Below are 23,291 nucleotides of genomic sequence, written 5' to 3'. Positions count from 1 at the left end.
GGGTCAAAAATGACCCCCATAGGAAATGAATGGGAAATTGGCAAAAATATGAAAATACAGAGGTTTTTTTGTGCGTACAATCTACAAATCAGCCACGATAACACAAAATAGGTATAATTTTAAAGCTTAGAATCTCAGTTTTCTAATGCATCTAATCACTTTGATCAACTCCTAAAGAGTGCTGAGTTATCACTCTAAAACGGAGTGTACCCCCCGCAGGCACCACCTAGCTGCGAAAAATATAATCATAATATCTTTCAAAAATATTACATTGATCAACTTAAAATAGGTGTCATTTGAAAGCTTAGAGTCTGAAATTTACAATGAATGTAGCCAATTTGATAAACTCCTATGTAGTGCTGATAAATAGAAAAAAAGTGTTTTCATAATGTATTATATGAATGAATATTTAACTACTTTTTTGTACTACATACAGCAATATGTCAAATACATCATACAGCTCAGATAGTCCTGTGTCATATGTCATTTGAAAGGTCTCAATGAGTAGAATACAACAAGCATAATTGTTTCAGGCTTTTTACTAAACTTAAGCAAGGTTTTTATAAAAGACGCCCCTCAAGAGACCCATATATGGATACTGAATTTTAGACACATTTCCACTCGTAACTTCATGAAATATGCTCCGATTGTGGAAAATGACACATCATTATTTACAGCAGATGCTTACAATTAAAATGAGTCCAAACTCAACATAATCCATCACTCAGAACTAAAGATATTCCTCATGGAGTTCTAATACACAAAAAATCCACAGAAGCACGTAGCCAAGCAAGGTAACTTAAAATGACACATCGTTATTTACAGCAGGAGCTCACGATTAAAAAGATATATAAAACATATATATATATATATATATATATATATATATATATATAATCAATATATTCCATCAATCAGATCTAAATATATTCCTCATGGCGTTCTAACAAAAAATACCTCAGACGCACCTATCCTAGTATATACTCATGAAGCAGTCGCATTTGGTTTTCACTTATAACTTCACAAAGCATGCACAGATCGTAGAAAAATGCACATCATTATTTTCAGCAGACTCGCACGATTAAAAAGAGCCCAAACTCTGCAAAATCCATCACTCAGATCTAAAGATATTCCTCATGGAGTTGTAACACACGAACCCCCACCGGCGCGCATAGAGCATTTATTATAGATGTAGCACTTATGTCGCGTTTTAAATCATAACTCAATGAAGCATGCATCAATTGTGGAAAATGGCACATCATTATTTTCAGCAGACTCGCATGATTTCAAACTCACCATAATCCATCACTCAGATCTAAAGATATTCCTCATGGCGTTCTAACACAAAAAATACCACAGACGCACCAAGGAAGTAGCAATAGCAGTGATGCTATGTTATTTTGATGTGACGTTTCAGCTCATAACTAAATGAAACATGCATGGATTCTGAGATTGACAGCAGATTCTCACGATTACAAAGAGCCCAAACACAACATAATCCATTGCTTTGATCACGAGATATTCTTCATGAAGTTATGCATACTTGGCTAAAAAACAAGTCTCTCATCTTTCCGGGGTGCAAAGTCTTTTCCAATTTTCCAGGAAACGTCCGTGCTCGTTTTCAAACGTGGAATAACACAAAATATATATCATATTAATAAGGAACGGGGGGGGGACTAATGTATACAACTAACGGGGGGACTACTGGATACAACTAACGGGGGGGAGACTAATGTATACAACTAACGGGGGGGAATATTGTGAAAACTAATGGATACATTTAAATCATTGGTTCCCAACCTGGGGTCCAGAGTTCACAGGGGGGGTGCGGGAGCGGATATGCTTTGAGGTGAATAAAGATGCATAAAATGTTCCACAAATAATTTTATATAAAAATATTTTTTCAAAGTTTTTAAAAAATCATATGCTTACAATGCCGATTTCAATTACAATTTCGTTATTTCAAATGTAGGCGCGTCGCGCGTGGCAAGCGCGCTCATAATGTAATGGTGCGTTCACACCGAACGCGAATAGCGCGTCAGGCGCGAGTGATTTCAATGTTAAGTCAATGGTAAGACGCGTTTACGCGCGTCTGGAGGTCTTGCGGCGCGAATGAGGCGTTTAGCGCGGCGCGGTAGACGCGAATTCGCCTCATTCGTGCGAACTAGACGCGAATTGAGCGTCTGGCGCGTTAAGCGCGAATTGTGCTTTTTGTGCATCACGCGTTTGACGCGAATTCGCGTCTGCCGCCCGAGTTGAAAAATCTGAACTTCTGCGTCAATTCGCGCCGCGTTAACCAATCAGGAGCCTGCCTGCTTGCTGCTGTCACGCGGTGAACTGACAGTGTAATGTTAGTTTATGTTTGGCCTCAATAAATTATTTTGTAATATGACTAAAATGCACAACAAAGCAAATCTTTCACATAAAAACTCGATTTCAATATGAGAGATGGCCTACTCATTTGTATTGAATGCTATTTATTCCATATCTATTCTAGATTAGCCTATATGAAACTTTATTAATCTAATGTAAAGACACCAAACACAATTAAGTGTATAAAAACTTTTCTGCCTCCATTTATTATCAAAACAAAAATAAATGACAGATTAGGTGCGGGAGAGGGTGAACCTCGCGCTGGGCTTTACATCGCGGGCTCGTCAGGCAGCGACCACTCGAGGCCGAGGCTTTATACGGCCTACGCTGTCCTCGTCAGCGTCCTCACCGTTAGGTCCACCAAACCTACCTCCTGGAGCAAATTGTGAAACTCCTGAAACCCTCCGGAGGTTTTGGTGGACCCGAGTACAGCGACGATGTCCCCTACGCAGCTGTTTCTGCTCTTCAGATCATATAAGAGCGGTGACTCGATTAATGCTATTGCTAATGCTCGATAAACATCTAAAAAAGATGGCCGCCAACAGCTTAGAAACTTCGGTTTTATTTTGACATTATGAATACAATTGCTGCCTTCAAATGTTAATCTGAAATAAAATAAACCTTTGTTTATAACTTCTACAATATTACATTTCATTTTTTCCAAGGAGCTGTTTTGTTTTATATGCTCATAAGAAGAGTGAATTATAGCTATAGAATTGCTCAAAGTAAAAAAAAAAAAATCATACTTTATGATGTTAGTTTTAATATAAAAAAGAATTAAAAAAATGTAATCAAGGAAATTTCTCTGGCATTTCTTTCTTTTTGCTGTATCAAAAACGTACCGAACCGTGACACAAGTGTATCGTATCGAACCGAACCGTGAATTTTGTGAACCGTTACACCCCTAATATGTATATATATATATATATATATATGGGAGGGGGGGTCACGGATTGTTAAATATGTACATGGGGGGGGGCCCAAGGAAAAAGGTTGGGAACCACTGATTTAGATAAATATATTTCATACATTATAGCATATTATAATACAATATTTATAGAATATAGGCCTAATCAATATACAAGACTGAACCACATAGATGTGACATATAAAGGCTATCATGATCATTTTGCCAACAATGAACAATGGATTTGTTTAGTTTATAATACGTTTTATTTTTAACTTAAACAAATACAACTTATAACATTCAAAGCTCATCGGCTTTAGACTGCATTTGAAGAAAAATAAACACAAAAGTTTTCTGTAGCCTTGTGCGAACTTATTCAATAGAATTAGACTTCTAGAATGTTCTTTCCAGTGCAAAAAATAATATTTTTAATTTAATTAGACAACATTTTAAGGAAGTGTAGTGCAAATATCTTTATATAATTATCCTTCCATTATAGTTAACTTTCTTTCCAGTGCAAAGCAATAATACATTAAAAAAAACAGCTAATAAAGAAATTAAATTTTTTGCCGGCTGCTCGGAGGTAGTCATTTTTACATTTCCTGCTGTTGTCACTTGTCGTCATCGTTGCTACGATACGTGACTCACAATGACTGAAACGACCAATTAAAAGGGCATTCTCTGATGATGTTCCAAGATGTTAAAAACGCTACGTTGATCATAGACAAACGGGGAGAAATTAGTATCTACCGCACCGTCTGTTTTTTTTTATTTTTTTATCATAGCCTACAAATGTCTTCGTTCATAATCTGACATATATCAGAAGCTATGTGTCTGTCATGGATTTGCACTGAATTGATTCTCAAAAATACGGAACAAAGTGCGTTCCGTATCAGTTCAATACGGAACAAGACTTTTATGTGTCAAATACGGGACGATTCCATATTATATGGAACGGTTGGCAACCCTAACTTCGATCAACTCTGAACGAGTGCTGACTAGTCTCTCTAAACCGGAGTGTACCGCCCGCGGGCGCCACCTAGCTGCGAAAATATTCATTATTATATTTTTTTTAAATATTGCCTTGATTAAAACAAAATTGGTGTCATTTGAAAGCTTAGAGTCTGATCTTTACAGTGAGTGTAGCCAATTTGAAACTCCTAAGTATTGCTGAGTTATTTGCTGATAAATAGAATATTTTTTTCATAATCTATAAAATACAAAAAAGTACTATGTACTGCAATGTGTCAAAAACATCATACATCTCATGAAACATTAAAAAATCGTTGAAAATGGCACTTCATTTTTTACAGCATATTATTACAATTAAGCCCAAAATGAACTTAATCTATTGCTTTTATGACAAGATATTCTTCATGGTGAAACAATATAAAAAAATGCCCGTGAGGGGGCGTCAAAGACTGAACAATTTGGTTCCAAATGCTGTAACTTTTGATTCCTTTATCCAATCACCACAAAATTTTATCCAGATGCAGCTCATATGTAGAGTGACTTCCCAAAAAAATTATTTTCCTCCTACCGTATTTCCTTCCTGAGTTATTCCATGTCAAAAAAGAAAGATATGCATTATCATTATAAAAATTATAATGTTTTGATTTTCTAAAAAAAAATCTTCATTATTTTAAAAACCAGTGTATACATATTTGTTAAATGAGGGTTTGGCTATGTAACCATGTTTTGGAACAACCTTCCAGTTTTATTAATTTTTTATAAATTAGAGGTTTGTGGGATCAGCACTGGATTTTTGTCAACACCATCAGACACATAGAAATGTCTATACAATTATTTTTAATAAAATTATCATAGATATTTTGACTCTTAGCGGTTTTTAATTGTCTTAATCATATAAAAATGTTTTTAAATGAATCATATCATCTTTTAAAAGTTAGATTAGTCAATGTTTAATGATTGCGGTTTAGGTTGTATGGATTAATCAATTTATCATTTAATTTCCATAATGAACAGTGATACTTAGAAGCATACAAATTACACAATAACTTTGAAAATGCAACCATTTTATTAACAAATATTCTTGAGGGAACAAAACAGTTCATCTTTAAAAAACCAACAACCAATATATCATTCTGACGGAGTTGACAAGGCATCAACGGTGTTGACACAAAACTGACGTTGGTGACAAACTTGCAAGAAACAGAAAAATATTTCATTCAAAAGGACCATTGAACTCTCACAAATATCGTAACATTGCAAGATATGAAGAAAACACATTATATAACCAATTTTTCATCTCATGGGAGTAGAGGGACTTTACAGGCAATAGAAAAAGAAATTAACCCCCTTTGTAAAGTCCACAACATCTTCAAATATATGTGGCTTATAAAGTATATAAACTAATTCAAATAATCCATAGTTAAAATGACAGCTAAACCTTTAAAATATTGCTAAACTGTCATAAAAAAAAATAACATTTGACTTCTCAAGGCAGTCGATGGAGTTTAAACACCAGGCAACAGACGATTCAAGTGTTCCTCTTCTATGAAATCCATGACCTCTGCTGATACAGTGGGGAGAACAAGTATTTGATACACTGCCGATTTTGCAAGTTTTCCCACTTACAAAGCATGTAGAAGTCTGTAATTTTTATCATAGGTACTCTTCAACTGTGAGTGACAGAATCTAAAACAAAGATCCAGAAAATCACATTTTATGATTTTTAAGTAATTAGTTTGCATTTTATTGCATGACTTAAGTATTTGATACATCAGCAAACCAGAACTTAATATTTGGTACAGAAACCTTTGTTTGCAATTACAGAGATCATACGTTTCCTGTAGTTCTTGACCAGGTTTGCACACACTGCAGGGATTCTGGCCCACTCCTCCATACAGACCTTCTCTCCAGATCCTTCAGGTTTCGGGGCTGTCGTTGGGCGATACAGACTTTCAGCTCCCTCCAAAGATTTTCTATAGGGTTCAGGTCTGGAGACTGGCTAGGCCACTGCAGGACCTTGAGATGCTTCTCATGGAGCCACTCCTTAGTTGCCCTGGCTGTGTGTTTCGGGTCGTTGTCATGCTGGAAGACCCAGCCACGACCCATCTTCAATGCTCTTACTGAGGGAAAGAGGTTGTTGGCCAAGATCTTGCGATACATGGCCCCATCCATCCTCCCCTTAATACGGTGCAGTCGTCCTGTCCCCTTTGCAGAAAAGCATCCCCAAAGAATGATGTTTCCACCTCCATGCTTCACGGTTGGGATGGTGTTCTTGGGGTTGTACTCATCCTTCTTCTTCCTCCAAACACGGCGAGTGGAGTTCAGACCAAAAAGCTCTATTTTTGTCTCATCAGACCATATGACCTTCTCCCATTCCTCCTCTGGATCATCCAGATGGTCATTGGCAAACTTCAGACGGGCCTGGACTTGCGCTGGCTTGAGCAGGGGGACCTCGCGTGCGCTGCAGGATTTTAATCCATGACGGCGTAGTGTGTTACTAATGGTTTTCTTTGAGACTGTGGTCCCAGCTCTCTTCAGGTCATTGACCAAGTCCTACCGTGTAGTTCTGGGCTGATCCCTCACCTTCCTCATGATCATTGATGCCCCATGAGGTGAGATCTTGCATGGTGCCCCAGACCGAGGGAGATTGATCGTCATCTTGAACTTCTTCCATTTTCTAATAATTGCGCCAACAGTTGTTGCCCTCTCACCAAGCTGCTTGCCTATTGTCCTGTAGCCCATCCCAGCCTTGTGCAGGTCTACAGTTTTATCCCTTATGTCCTTACACAGCTCTCTGGTCTTGGCCATTGTGGAGAGGTTGGAGTCTGTTTGATTGAGTGTGTGGACAGGTCTTTTATACAGGTAACGAGTAAGAAAAACTAACAGGTCTGTGAGAGCCGGAATTCTTACTGGTTGGTAGGTGGTCAAATACTTATGTCATGCAATAAAATGCTAAATAATTATTTAAAAATCATACAATGTGATTTTCTGGATTTTTTTAGATCCCGTCTCTCACAGTTGAAGTGTACCTATGATAAAAATTACAGACCTCTACATGCTTTGTAAGTAGGAAAACCTGCAAAATCGGCAGTGTATCAAATACTTGTTTTTTTATTTTGCCCTCCTTCACCCTATTTCTCCATCTTTCCCTCTCATTTCTCAGCAACTCTTCTTTCAGCTCATGTTGGCTATAAAAAAAATTCCGCCTTCTTTTTTGATACTCCCTATTCCTTCTCTTTCGTTCCTCCACTGATAGCTTCTCCCTACTAGCCATTCTAGCCTGAAATGCATACCATTATGCGGTCAGTATACTTTTCTGATGGATAAGCATAAGCTGCAAATGATGGGTAATCATAAGCAACACCTTATTACATATCAAGTACTCGAGAGGCTATGAAAATGAGATTCAATTCAAAACATAAAGCTATATGGCAATTGGTTGAAATTCAACTCATAAAACTGAGCAACAGTAATATCAAATGTTTGGTGAGTAATATAATTGAAGTAAACTACACTAAAATGAGGAATAATGCACATAATGGCATTTGTCAACACCGTCTTAGAAAAAGTCAACACCGTCAGACACAAATCCTGATGGTGTTGACATCTGATGGAGTTGACAAAATACCATGTTTCCTCTAATAACACATGTGCTTCTCACAGGAGCCTTCTTGTTTATCATGCGTTTATCATTCGTTGCTTGTAACCTTTATACTTTACTTAAATTAGCATTTATAACAGAAAATATCATACAAATCTTACATTACATTGTTTATGGTGTTGACACACTATGGTTGTGACATGCAAAGTATTAACAAGTAGGTATAAAATTAAAAGAATATTAAAAACTTACCAGTTCTAGAGTGGTCTCATGGCATTTGAAAGAATAAGGAAGTGATAAAGGGGTCCTCAGAGTTTTAGCTGCTCTCAATAATTCCTGATTTTTTTTTATTTTAAAAAAAGGTCTGACGGTGTTGACAAAAACCCAGGACACAAGTTAAATCGTCTTAAAACTACATTAAAATCAGTTTTTCAGTTGTAACTTTTGATGCTCATTAAATTAATTACGGAACTAGTAAATATAGTAAATATAACATTTAATTTAAAATGACTTTTAATTGTTTTTAAGCTATTGTAATGTAATGACACCTGCTTCCGGACAAGGGTTTTTACAGACACTGGCCACATACTGTATCATATCATTTAGAATTAAAAACATTTATAAAACAACATGAAATAATATTTAGTTGTGCTTTCATTATCCTTATTAGTCTTCTGGTTAAGTGTATGTGTAATATTAAGTAATTTTTTTACCCACAAACTGTGTTTTATCTGGTGGACATGTTTTGTCCCTGATCTCAAGAATCACTGCTAAATGTAATGTAATTTATATTTTCAAAAGATTTGAAAAGTGTTCTTTCAAACGATACCTACCTTTTGACTCTCCTTGCTACAGTTTTGAAGTTATGAGTCTTTAGTTTTGTGTGTGTCACTCAGAAAACAAAACAAATGTATTGCCTTCCAAATGTGTGAGGACTAAACAAAAAGGCTACCTTTGTTCCAAATGCTGTAACTTTTGAGTACTTTATGCGATCACCACAAAATTTTATCCAGATGCAGCTCACATTTAGGGAAACTTCCCCAAAAAAGAATTTTTCCCCTACCGTATTTCCTTCCCGAGTTATTGCATGTCAAACAAGAGAGATATGCAAAATCATAATAAAAATTATATATATTTGTTTGTCTTTTATCAGCAGTTTCTCGGCAGGAGAATGTCCGAATGTAATGTAATTTATATTTTCAAAAAATTTTAAAAGTGTTCTATCAAACGATACCTACCTTTTGACTCTCCTTGTTACAGTTTTGGAGTTATGAGTCTTTAGTTTTGTGTGTGTCACTCAGACAAAACTCTAAAAATGCCTTAGTTTTTTGTTCATAATTGCTGTTGCCAATTTTGAATAAGAGTTACTGTTCATTGAATTGTACAAAAATAATTTTAATGAAAATGTTTATTATAAAAGGTTAATAAAAAAAAATGTATGACTGAAAGAATTGCATTTTTATTAAGTTAGAATTAAAATAATGGGTAACAAAATGCTTTCCATTTGTTCTCTTTCTAATGCAATGTTCAGGTTTGACTGTATTATAAAGTAAAACTGGCACTTCAAATTACCATTTAAACCAACCAAACAAACAAAAAACTTGACAAAAATAGTCTTTGAGAATCTCTTATTATATATTAAAATCCACAACCTGAAAAAAATAGGCAAATATATGCAAAAACAACTAGAATTCACAAGCCTTTCTACAGAGAGCTGTAAATCCATCTAGTGGTTAAAATATGATATTGCACGATAATTATGCTCACTACATCCACCAGATGGCACCAATCTGACTTCAAAAATTGTTTTCTATAGGCCTAGTCTCTACTTTAACCTGAAATACAGCATTAATAAAAAAAAATTGAATTATGTTCAATGGGAAAAAATGGATCATAATTATTGCATAAATATTAATTATTATCATAAAATTCTCTCTCAAAAAAAAAAAAATATATTATTGAACAAAAATACATTTCATTGATTTTACTGAAAAAAAAAAAATCTGAATCCCGCCCTCCGGGTCATTTTTGACCCGAAAGTCCTGAGTGTGAGTCATAAATGAAGTACCCCAGAGGGTTAAGATGTACTAGGACATCCTCACTGTCAGTTCCTAGCCATTTGGCTGGTTACTCAGCACACCTGTGCACCAGCACACCAAATTTATTTTGAGAAAAATTATTGATATGTTTACCTCTAGAGACTTTTGTTCCTTTGTCAAGTGACTATAAACAAATAGTTTCCTATCAGTCAGTCACGTTCAACGTTACGTCGGACTGAACTGATGTTTTGGAATCTCTCCTGAGAGCCCATTCACCTTCGAGTGGAAACAAAACAAGCCATTGTACATTGGCGAGTGTGATTTGCATCGCATGCCACTCCCCGCATCCGGGTGTCACAGGCGTGTGCTGGCAAGAAGACAAAGACAGGCTCGATAGGCTTCATTGTTCCTGTGTTGTGCATTTGAAATGTGCCGCATTTATGATGATGTCATGGCAGTAGAGGCGGCGCAACTATAACGATCAGTCTATATTCCCCCCCACTGTGAAGCGGTACTAACTGCAGTGGAAAAGCGAACCGAGCTAAAGCGAACCGAGCCGTGCCGTGCCGAGCCAAGTCGCACCACGCAGTGGAAAAGCGAAGCGAGCCGAACCATGCCGCGCCGAACTGTACCGAGCCGTACCATGCAGTGGAAAAGCGCCACAGTTGTCCGGTGTTGCTTTTTAGACATTTGTTTTAAAGGGATACTTCACTGATTAGCATTAAGCTTTGTATCAGTAGAGACCCGGTAGTATTTTCGAATGACCATGCTTCCCTCCCTCAGGTCCCCCTGAGACGAGAGATTTCTGTATTGTGTGTCTGGAAAAAATAACTCAGATGATGCAAAAATTGTCATCTTGCGTCATCGGAGGCTATTTTGGCCAGAGGTTAGAGACTACAGCCAATAGTGGGAGCTAGTTCTGGATGTTCTCAACCCGCCCATAGGGGGTGGGATCTCACGATAAAACGGCGTCTTTTCAGTTTCGAGTCAACTAGTAGCATAGTTGTATCATTTCTTCTGATACTGCCCTCTGCTTTGGAGTGGCCTCGTAGGGCAGCAAAGCAAGTGCATTCTGGAAGTTGTCTTTCATCCACATGAGCCAAAAATACATTTTCTGGCTTTTCTCAGTCTAGAAGGCACCAACTTCTAAAATAATTTCAGATTTCTACTACATAAATGACCCAATTTAAATACACATTCATCTTTCCAGCTGTGAATTATCCCTTTAATAGAGGTTTCAAACTATATAAACATATGAAAAAATACTGGCAAACTTTGCAAAGAGTCCGATATTAGAGAACAGGGGCCAAAACATTTTATAATTTTTACATTCACAAAACATTTTATCTTACTAATAGTTCTCCTAAATGGCAGTACATTTTTTTAGTTTAGAGTTTCCTCTTAAAACCCATTCACAAAGCTGCTAAGACCAACTTTTACTAAGGAATAGAGAGTCTTAAGCTAAGAGAAAGGTTAAGTTGACCTCGTTGTTATGGATGTCAACACGCTTTCTAACTATGGACACAGTGATTGGCTGATGGGGGAGGAGTCTATGTCAGCGATTTAATCATACCCTGAATCCCAATGTCCATACTATCCATCCTAAATAGTATGTGAGATTAGAATAAGTGTGTACCAAAGCATAGTACGTTGATAAGAGTATGTCAAAAGTACCTGGAATGGTCTACTTTTCCAGTAGATTTTCGAAGTGTGGATCTGTGCACACTCTAAAGGCTAATATTGCCCACAACCCATTGCGCTTTGAAGGAAATGCTTTTTAAAAAACTACACAAAAAGGCGGATATGTGCGATCGAAGGTGAGAGGTTTAGATAAAGGTTTGAGTGACTAATCAAAGTTTAACCTGATAAAAAATATTTATTTAATGTTATCCATGTTATATTTAATCTGCAATAACAATGTGGACTTTCATAAAGATCCTTTTGGCCATTAACTTTTAAATGCATCATTATGCATTACAGTTTTTCTCGATTGCTTAAACACTATAACCAGGCTTTTGAACTAAAATTTCAAAACCATAATGTAATTTATCAAAAAGCACACTCATTTCACTAAAAAATAAACACTATTCACTGTTTTGACACATAAGGGCAAGGAGACAAGCAGTCTCGGATGAAATTCGAGCCACTTTAGTTGACCATGTGCTTGTCCATGGTATGACTATGAGGGAGGCTGGGCAACGAGTACAGCCTAATTTGAGTCGCTTCACCATCACCTCCATCATCAGAACCTTCAGGGCGGAAAACAGGTAGATGTACTTACAGTAAGACTGCTCTGTACAGTAACTTTTGAGTGCTGTACTCTGTGCTTTGACATCACATGCACTGTTGCACTATGCTACTGTAATAAAGAAATGCATCAAATTGCCTCGCATATACAGTGGGTACGGAAAGTATTCAGACCCCCTTACATTTTTCACTCTTTGTTATATTGCAGCCATTTGCTAAAATCATTTAAGTTCTTTTTTTTTTTTTCTCATTATTGTACACACAGTACCCCATATTGACAGAAAAACACAGAATTGTTGACATTTTTGCACATTTATTAAAAAAGAAAAACTGAAATATCACATGGTCCTAAGTATTCAGACCCTTTGCTCAGTATTTAGTAGAAGCACCCTTTTGATCTAATACAGCCATGAGTCTTTTTGGGAAAGATGCAACAAGTTTTTCACACCTGGATTTGGGTATCCTCTGCCATTCCTCCTTGCAGATCCTCTGCAGTTCTGTCAGGTTGGATGGTAAACGTTGGTGGACAGCCATTTTCAGGTCTCTCCAGAGATGCTCAATTGGGTTTAAGTCAGGGCTCTGGCTGGGCCATTCAAGAACAGTCACGGAGTTGTTGTGAAGCCACTCCTTCGTTATTTTAGCTGTGTGCTTAGGGTCATTGTTTTGTTGGAAGGTGAACCTTCGGCCCAGTCTGAGGTCCAGAGCACTCTGGAGAAGGTTTTCATCCTGGATATCCCTGTACTTGGCCACATTCATCTTTCCCTCGATTGCAACCAGTCGTCCTGTCCCTGCAGCTGAAAAACACCCCCACAGCATGATGCTGCCACCACCATGCTTCACTGTTGAGACTGTATTGGACAGGTGATGAGCAGTGCCTGGTTTTCTCCACATATACCGCTTAGAATTAAGGCCAAAAAGTTCTATCTTGGTCTCATCAGACCAGAGAATCTTATTTATCACCATCTTGGAGTCCTTCAGGTGTTTTTTAGCAAACTCCATGCGGGCTTTCATGTGTCTTGCACTGAGGAGAGGCTTCCGTCGGGCCACTCTGCCATAAAGCCCCGACTGGTGGATGGTTGACCTACTACAACTTTCTCCCATCTCCCGACTGCATCTCTGGAGCTCAGCCACAGTGATCTTTGGGTTCTTCTTTACCTCTCTCACCAAGGTTCTTCTCCCCCGATAGCTCAGTTTGGCCGGACGGCCAGCTCTAGGAAGGGTTCTGGTCGTCCCAAACGTCTTCCATTTAAGGATTATGGAGGCCACTGTGCTCTTAGGAACCTTAAGTGCAGCAGAATGTTTTTTGTAACCTTGGGCAGATCTGTGCCTTGCCATAATTCTGTCTCTGAGCTCTTCAGGCCGTTCCTTTGACCTCATGATTCTCATTTGCTCTGACATGCACTGTGAGCTGTAAGGTCTTATATAGACAGGTGTGTGGCTTTCCTAATCAAGTCCAATCAGTATAATCAAACACAGCTGGACTCAAATGAATGTGTAGAACCATCTCAAGGATGATCAAAAGAAATGGGCAGCACCTGAGTTAAATATATGAGTGTCACGGCAAAGGGTCTGAATACTTAGGACCATGTGATATTTCAGTTTTTCTTTTTTAATAAATGTGCAAAAATGTCAACAATTCTGTGTTTTTCTGTCAATATGGGGTGCTGTGTGTACAATAATGAGGAAAAAATTTAACTTAAATGATTTTAGCAAATGGCTGCAATATAACAAAGAGTGAAACATTTAAGGGGGTCTGAATACTTTCCGTACCCACTGTAGATAGTTTCAGTATGTTTCCGTTTTTCCTTTAAAAAGGATATGACAGTTACAGTAATGAGTGCTTCTATTTTTGTAGGACACTGAGACGACCACCTGGTGGAGGCAGGCTAAGGCTTTTGTCGGAATAGCAAGAAAGGGAGCTTGTAAACATGGTCATTACCAATAATGTAATCCGCCTGCGAGAGATTCAAAGGAGAGTGATTGAGGATAATAATCATTTTCGAGGAATAAATGCCATCAGCATCTCCACAATTAATCGCATCCCCCGAAAGCACCGGTTTCGGATGAAACAGGTTTACCGCATCCCTTTCGAACGAAATTCTGACAGAGTGAAAGACCAACGAGTGGAATATGTTCAGGTATGAGTTTTGATATCATATGAAGTATTGTGTACCATCACAGTATAGCAGTCTATGCTGCCATTTGTGCCCTCTTGAACTGTGCTTCAGGGTAGTGATTTACTCTACTGTGTTTCATGTGTTTTGCAGAGAATCTTTGAGATTGAGGGCTGGCCTGTTCCCCATTAAATTATCTTTGTGGATGAGGCTGGTTTCAACCTGACCAAAAGAAGGAGAAGGGGGAGGAACATAATTGGCCATCGGGCTTTTGTAAATGTCCCTGGTCAGCGCGGAGGGAATGTCACTATGTGCGCAGCCATCACCCACCGAGGGGTACTCCACCGCCATGCCATTCTAAGACTCTATAACACTATGCTCCTCCTTGCTTTCCTTGACGGTCTAAGAGAGCATATGTTCCAGCTGGACCACAGGGAACCAGCACAACCAGAACACCCTCACTACGTTGTATTTTGGGATAACATCAGCTTCCATCGTGCTGCTCTGGTTCGTGACTGGTTTACCAATAACCCAAGATTTTCAAACATCTTTCTGCCTGCATACTCCCCATTTCTAAACCCTATAGAGGAGTTTTTTCGGCATGGCGGTGGAAAGTGTATGACCGAGAACCTTATATGCGTGTTCACCTCCTCCAGGCCATGGAAGAAGCCTGCCTAGACATATTAGTAGATGCGTGCCAGGGGTGGATCAGGCATGCAAGAGGATTTTACCCCCACTGCCTGGCTAGGGCCAATTTAGCCTGAGATGTGGATGAGATTCTCTGGCCTGTCCCAGACTAGAGATGGGATGCTGAGGCGGAACAATTTTTATTTTTATTTTTTAGTGTGTTTTGTACTGTGTAGTAAATTAATGAATAAAAATGTGCCAATGTATCCATTGGTTGTGTCTTTTGTGTTCATCGTGTGAAAAGGTTTGTGAGGGGGGGAAACCACAAGCAACATAACTTACCAGTTTTGGAAATGTTGTTTTGAATTTATTGCACCAATGTCTAAGACTATGTTGTAGTGTGGTTTGTGAGGGCTTGTGTGTGATGTCTAAGGGCAAAGTTTGGTTTTTCAGCAAGAGTGAATGGTTTTGAGTGTACAGCTTCATTTTGACCTAAAAAATAGGATGTTTGGGGAATTGGGTGAGACGTTATGGATTTGTGTTTACTGTTTTGAGAATACAAGGTATAGTTTCAAGAAATATGTTTCGAGAAAAAAATAATCAAGAAATGCAATCGAGAAAAACTGTAATATGAGGAGAGTTCTCCGCATGAAAGAACTGTGACTGCAGATCAACGTGCTACTGCATTTCTCTCCGATTTGGTAGAAAATTAAATGAAATGAAATGTGGAGTATTTTAACTGTGACAAGATGATTGACAGGTCAGTTTACGTGACAGGATGCATGTAATTAAAGGGATAGTTCACCCAAAAATGAAAATGCTGTCATCATTTACTCACCCTCATGTTGTTCCAAACCTGTATGATTTCCTTTCTTCTGCTGAACACAAAAGAAGATATTTTAAAGAAGGTTGGTAATTAAACAGTTGCTGGTCCCCATTGACTTCCATAGTATTTTTTTTTCCTACTATGGAAGTCAATGGGGTCCATCAGTCGTTTGGTTACCGACTTTCTTCAAAATATCTTCTTTTGTGTTCAGCAGAAGAAAGAAAGTCATACAGGTTTGGAACAACATGAGGGTGAGTAAATGAGGACAGCATTTTCATTTTTGGGTGAACTATCCCTTTAAGCGACAGAGAGCAACCGTTAAAGACGCCATTTTATGGTGTGATAGTAGGCCTATGTCCCAAAGTTTGTGTAGCCTACTCTTTTTCTACGCACTCAAAATTGTCTATTTTTTCTTCACAAAGGTTGCATATATATTGTAAGTATATAAAAGTTGGCGAATTGAGACGCAGCATAAGAAATATTGTAGAATGAGGTAGCCCTATCATGTTGCCATATTCAAATAAAGATTTTAAAATACAAATGTTGCCATATTCAAATAAAGATTTAAAAATAAAAATGTTGCCATATTCAAATAAAGGTTTTAAAATGTAGGCTGTGTCACTAATTAAACTAGTATATGTTCAGCTAATTGTCAGCCTCTTACATGTCTGCATTGTAGAGATTACAGAATTCAAGCCACAAATTATATTTTATATAAAGTTCGGGAGCAGCATGTTCAAACCGTCAGGCATTATTAGCCCCTTTCACACAGAGATTCCGGAAAATACACGGATAAAGTGACTCGGGATTTTACCCGGTTTCGTTTGATTTTGGTTCATTCACACTCCCAGTGATTTTACGGAATCAGAGAGTGCGTTCACACACGTAAAGACACGTGACATCGATGTGACTTGTAATGTCTCAGCAGCGTCTTAAGTTTGCTTATGAGCTGCGATTTCTATCTCGAGAAACCACGCTTGTGCATTTTTTTTCGGTGATTCGATCATAAACTTTCGCATTACGTACCGTTTCACAGCTGGCGAACGATCCCAGCTTCAGCGTCATCACTATTACGCTTTTGTTCACACAGCGCGCGTTCTGGGACTGAACACGGCAATGTTACTAGGTCCCCAACCCGACATCGATGCCGGCATCAATCCCGGGTCGTTTTTGCGTTCACACAGAATTGGCGTTCTGGCAATTTGCCGGGATCATCGCGCTGTGTGAAAGGGGCTCTAGTTACGTCGACAGTTTTCTGCATCCCTCCGCCACCCCGACTCTTCACTCTCGGCTGGGGAAATGAGGGAGAACTCTGAGTTTGGGCTAAATTCCGAGCTCGGAGCCCTCAATCCCCTTGGACAGCACGCCAAATACACTTATTATATATTTTTTTTGCCCTATTCAATCATTTGTAAATGTGAACTCGTGAAAGCAACTGCCACAAGTACAAGTAATACATTATTTATTTATTTATTAAAGATTTATTTTTGACATTTTATTGTATATTAAAATCTAAAAATCTAAATATGTATTGCAAAATAAGATAAGGTTCAGCACCCACTCTATCACTATTGTCTCAATGGTGTACATTGTCTTTGGCGGATTGCCAGCAACAGCCATATAGGATTGTTTGTGATTTGGTCTTAGTGACTTAGGAGTCCTCTTGACTACTCCTAATGTCTCACAGATTTAGGAGCTAGTTTTTGCAAAATAGCCTACTCTTAGAGCAAAAATTTAGGAGTCCAAAATCAGGACTGACGCCCATTATTTTTGAGAGTTTCTCCTAAATCGGCAAGTTAGGAGCTACTTTTAGCCTTAAGATATTTTGTGAATACAGCCCAGATGTATGAGGCTACAACATAACATGCAAACAAAATGTTTATTTTATTTTATTTTTTTATACATTTTTATAGTTTATAAATTTAACAAAACAAGAGAGATCATAAAAATTGCATGTTGTTTTTATTTAGTTCTGCCCTGATGAAGCTATTACACATAACACACGTTAACATATAGACAAAATTATGGCTGAATTTAATGCATCATGTTTAAAGCATATGTAAACATTTGTACAGGCATTTTTTTTTTTCTGCTTTAATATTATTTTGTCTTGTGGGCAATAAACATAAGTTATTTGAAATCTTCATCGGGGCAGTACAAAAAAAGTACCTTTTTTTAACCCTCTTGTTAAAATTATTAACATTTTGCAGATTCTGCTGGGTGTATGTAAACTGTAAATTGAGCATGCACGATAATGTTACAGATTAATTGTTTTTCCTAAGTACATTTTATGTTAGGCCTATTTGTAAGATTATGCAGCAGATTATTATATATTTTTTATCAGTTTGTTTTGTAGTAAATAGTATGTGTATGTTTACAGGTGCAGAAAAGTTAATGTTGAAAGTATGTTATGTCATCACTGCTCATAATCACACTATAATACAAGATTATTATCAAACAAATAAATTAATTTGAAATCATTTTAGCTTATGTGTAAAGACTGCAGAGTGACAAGTGACCTAGTAAAATTACTTCCACTAATCCTGAAATGAGGTTAATATAAAACAAGTGGCCCCTGTCTGGCCCCCCAAGTTACCATGATATAGATCTGCCACTAGTAACAAAGTAACTCATTCGTTTGTTAACATTCTTGGGAGAATCAAAAAAGGTATCTTTTAAAAATGCACATACCTTTATAAAAGATAATAATGCAGCTCCAGCTATTTTCTGTATTACCGTGAGAACACTTCTGAGCATAAACCACCTTAACAACCTCTTCAAGCTAGTAATAAATAACTGCGTTGTGCAGGAGTGTGCAGACAACTTTCCTGTTTCCTGAGTGAACTTCCTGAACATTCCTCTACTTTACACCCTTTAACATAACAAGAAGGAGGCCAGTTTAAGAATAAAAGGCTGACATAAAGGTTAAAACAACACTTTAAATCCATTTGTGATCTATATTCCATCTGACTAACAGTAATTATAAGACCAATGGCAACTCTCCTGAATTACCAGAACTGCTACTTATTTCATCATGACTTTTAACAAGGAGCTGGTCCAGGTGACATTTATCTTACTTACTGTCCAAGCTGATTTTGCAATAGTGCAAACTTCTCTGTTTAGCTCAGTTTAGGAAAAGTATAGTTTATAGTATATCAACAGAACCTGCTGGGCTAAAGGCGTATGACATCTTAGATAGGCCTACAGCTCAGAGATTTTTTTCTTAAGAGGGCTGAATTTGAAATAGATGAAAGTATTATAATGCCAAGAGTAGGGCTTATTATAACAGAGTTTTACCTTGTCCCTCTCTGTGTGTGTGTGTGTGTGTGTGTGTGTGTGTGTGTGTGTGTGTGTGTGTGTGTGTATAGCCTATACTATGTATAAATAATGGTAGCTCCTTTGAACACAACACAAAAGAAACCCAACTCAAGAGAATTTGACATTTCCAGTAATCTGTTCCAGCATGTAGCAAAAACCTTGTCCCACATTTTAATAGGCGTATTTACCTACAGCAAGGTTGTTCGATCTGAGACCACCCTGGCGATTTATGTAGGACACCACTGCCCTGTTGTTCGTCTGGACGTGGTGGTCCTTGTCCGCTCTCGTCTCTAGACAGTTTATGTGTAGGCGCTTCTCCAGATCCTGCCCTCGTATAGGGCCCCCCAACCTAGTGTAGCAAAACCAGCTCAAATGAGGGGAATGTACAATTATTGATTATTAATTAATTATTAATAATCAATAACTAATCATACTGGTTGTCACTTACACACTTTAAATCGCCCAAAAAGGGAATACAAAGCCCATGTATTTGTAACTCTATATATAAATAATTAACCACAACGAATTACCAGTGGTGGACGAAGTACACATACCATGTACTTGAGTTAAAGTAAAGATACTCAAGGTAAAATATTACTCAAGTAAAAGTAGAAGTGCTGCCTTTCAACATTCACTTGAGTAAAAGTACAAAAGTATTTGCCTTCAAATGTACTTAAGTATCCAAGTACTATGATTTTTTTATGGCTATAATGTCCTATTATAATTTTTGTCACAAGACTCTTGCTTAACTCAGTCTACATGAAGACTCTAATGTCACTCTTGGCACATCAATCTATTAATAAAATGACATTAATTAGTCTATATATATATATTGTTCTGTTCTTAATAACAAAATGATAGCAAAAATGTAAATAAGCATTAAGTTTTCGTTTCAGAAGATAAAAGTGTTTTTCTTTTAGTCAGCATTTCAGTATTCTGTGTTTCAGTAATATGCATTATTTCTTATGCGTTTCTATTTGGGTCATGTCACTTTAAGATCGCGCTGCTCTAAATGTCCTTTTGCAGGATCCTTAGTTGGGAAGTTAACACTCACGCGTTTCGGCAGTTCAAAATTCACGGAGCTTCTATCATTTCTGTCTTCTTCTCATTTCTGACGTGGCATCGTCGGTATGTGTATTTTGTTTTGTGGGATTATTCGGGAAGTATTATTAGTTATTTTTGACTATTTTAAGTTTGTTAGTGTAATTTGAGGATGGTTTGAATGCACGTCGGCTATGTAGGCCTATATGCAAGCGCTCACGTGTTCGCTCACGTGTACTACGTACGAGCTGCACAGTCTAGGTGCTATTATGTCCTTTATGTAGTTCATATGTATTTCTTATTAGTTTTAAAATAAGTACAAACGAAATACAACAGTAATTGTACAAATTTCCTTTATTCATGTGTATTTTGTCATTGTTTTTGTTGTGTGTGTTGCAGTTTCACTATTTTCCTTGCAACTCCATTAAACCTGTGGAATTAAAAATCAGTCTTCAGAGTTTTGGTGTTGGGAAAAAGTTTAGCTGGCTGTCAGGATATTGAGCAGACATATCAAGGACGGCACAGTGAAACGACGGCTATCAAGCAAGTGAGATAAATCAGAGCAAGTTGGAAGCTAGCCGACATGTCGTCGTCACACGCATCCAGTGGACGATCAACAGACCATACTCTACAGTCAAGTGCTACTGGAGCAGCACGCGCCACCGAGCTACAGGCTACAGAGGAGAGTTTGCATGAAAATACAGCAGCACAGGAGAACCCATACAGTGCATCGTTAAGGACACGCTCGCAAGTATGTTGTTCAGTGAGATCCAGTTCATCGTCAGCGGGGTCTGCAGCAGTCAGAGCAAGAGCGAGAGCCGAAGCAGCAAAGGCACGCCTATGCTATGCTGAAGAGGAAGCTAATCTGAGGCTACAACAAGCTAAGTTGGAAGTGTCTATAGAAATGCTAAAACATAAAAAAGAGGCTGCAGCAGCCATTGCAGAAGCAGAGGCACTTGAAGCTGCTGCTGATGTAAAGAGCGAGAAACATAGTTGTGACCTGAACAAAGACTCTGTTCCTTTAGAAGCCTCACAACGCACAAGGCAGTATGTGCTTGATCAACTAAAAGAAAGGGATTCAGAACTTAAGTCATGTGATAACGGTGACACACAAGCAAAGACAGCGCCGGTCCTTAACCACAACGTGTCACCTCCACCACTAAAGCCTGAAGCCTGTCCCTTCTATCCACAGCAGAACAATACTGCTCCACATCGTCTCATCTTACAGCAGCCTTACATCAGCACATACGAGGACAGCCACAAGCCATTCAACAGGATGCCTGAAGACGTTCGTCTACCTCACATCAAGTCCAGCGGTGAGCATGCTTCTCTAGTACACCACTTCAGAACACAAAATCACCACACCCAGCCTCCTCCCGCACACCATGCCATACCGCCAGACTACAATGATGGCAGCTCATACATAAATGAGGGCGGCTCACACATAAATGACTTTGTCAGGTATCTAGCCCGCCGTGAGCTTGTGGCTACAGGCTTGCTTCAATTCAATGACAAACCCCAAAACTACAGAGCATGGAAGCGTTCCTTTTTGACTGCCATCAGAGGCCTTATCCTGGAACCGAGTGAGGAGATGGATCTTCTGCTAAAGTGGCTCGGGAAGGAGTCGGCAGAGCATATTGAGCAGATAAGAGCAATACACATCAATCGGCCAGAAGCAGGACTGGCCATGGCATGGGAAAGGCTCGAGCAAACATATGGCTCAGCTGAAGCAATAGAAAATGCTCTGTTCAAACGCATTGACAGCTTTCCAAAAATAGTAAACCGAGATGGATCTAACCTGACAAAGCTGGGTGATCTGCTAATGGAACTGCAGGCCGCTAAGGCTGAAGGAGACTTACCAGGCCTGGCTTTCCTGGACACGTCGAGAGGCGTCAATCCAATTGTACAGAAACTCCCGCCTCGTCTCCAGGACAAGTGGGTGATAGCTGGTGCAGCCTACAAGCGTCAAAACCATGTGAGCTATCCTCCCTTTGGCTTCTTTGTTGATTTTGTCAGCGAGCAGGCTCGCATCGCAAATGACCCAAGCTTCAGCCTCATCGGCAACACAGACATGGCCCCCAGGACAGAGAAGACAGCGTGGAAGCCCAACAGACAGCGGGAAGTCTCCGTCCACAAGACAGAGGTGTCACCCAGAGCCACATCTGACACGGGTGAGCCTCCAACAAAATCCGACGAAGGCGACAAACTGTGTCTGTTGCATAAAAAGCCACACCCTCTCCGTAAGTGCCGGGCATTCAGAGAGAAGCCCATTGACGAGCGCAAAACACTCCTCAAAGAAAACAATGTGTGCTTTAAATGTCTTTCATCCTCGTCTCACATAGCAAGGAACTGCAAAGTCAATGTCCAGTGTTTTGAATGTAAGAGCGACAGGCACAACACAGCGCTTCACCCTGGAGCTGCACCCTGGCAGCAGAGGGCTGGCCCTACTGCTGAGCACGGCGGGGAGGAGGATGAAGCTTCACCGCAGTCTCAGGTCACCAACAAATGCACGAAAGTCTGCGGAGGGGAACTCACAGACCGCTCCTGCTCGAAAATATGCCTCGTCAAAGTGTTCCCAGTCGGCCACAGAGAAAAAGCCGTGAAACTGTATGCGATCATGGACGAGCAGAGCAACAGGTCACTGGTGCGCTCACAGTTCTTCGACATGTTCAACGACCAAAGTCCAAGCGCTCCTTACACACTGAGAACATGTGCCGGAGTGAAGCCATCGGCAGGCAGAAGGGCCAGTGGCTATGAAGTGGAGTCTCTGGATGGAGCTGTTCGCATCCCGTTGCCAAGCCTCATAGAATGTAACGATATACCGAACAACAGAGAGGAGATTCCAACCCCCGAAGTAGCTCGTCATCATGCTCATCTAAGGTCAGTGGCACACCTCATCCCAGACATTGATCCGCAAGCCCCCATTATGCTTCTCTTAGGACGAGACATTATCAGAGTGCATAAAGTCCGCAAACAGGTGAATGGCCCTCACAACCTGCCTTACGCACAGAAGTTAGACCTGGGGTGGGTCATTGTTGGAAATGTGTGCCTAGGTAATGTTCACAGGCCACTGACAATTAGCACGTTCCACACGAACACCACAGAGCTGCAACGGCCCACTCTCTTTGCCGCATGCCCCAATGTGTTCCATGTAAAGGAGAGGTTCAGTGACACCCAAGCCACCAGTGAGCCTCCAGCCTATTCTGAGGACCAGCCTATCTGCGAA

General features: G+C 39.1%; 1 protein-coding gene across 2 annotated transcripts in view; it reads right to left on the bottom strand.

Moving 5' to 3' along the window:
* LOC311301180 (uncharacterized protein) overlaps window positions 1-18,521 on the bottom strand; it is a 357,157-nt gene extending 338,636 nt beyond the window's left edge. The window contains exon 1 of one of the 2 annotated variants that reach the window (XR_014629408.1): window positions 18,398-18,471. The gene's annotated coding sequence lies outside the window, so the exon portion shown is untranslated. Of the gene's footprint in view, window positions 1-18,397 lie in introns of both variants that reach the window. The other variant, XM_084426109.1, reaches the window with a different exon arrangement.
* Between the last annotated feature and the right edge of the window lie 4,770 nt (window positions 18,522-23,291).

This window comes from Rutilus rutilus (genome assembly GCF_951802725.1).
Source record: "Rutilus rutilus genome assembly, chromosome: 12".
Classification (NCBI taxonomy): Eukaryota; Metazoa; Chordata; class Actinopteri; order Cypriniformes; family Leuciscidae; genus Rutilus; species Rutilus rutilus.
This window is presented reverse-complemented; position numbering and strand designations above follow the sequence as displayed.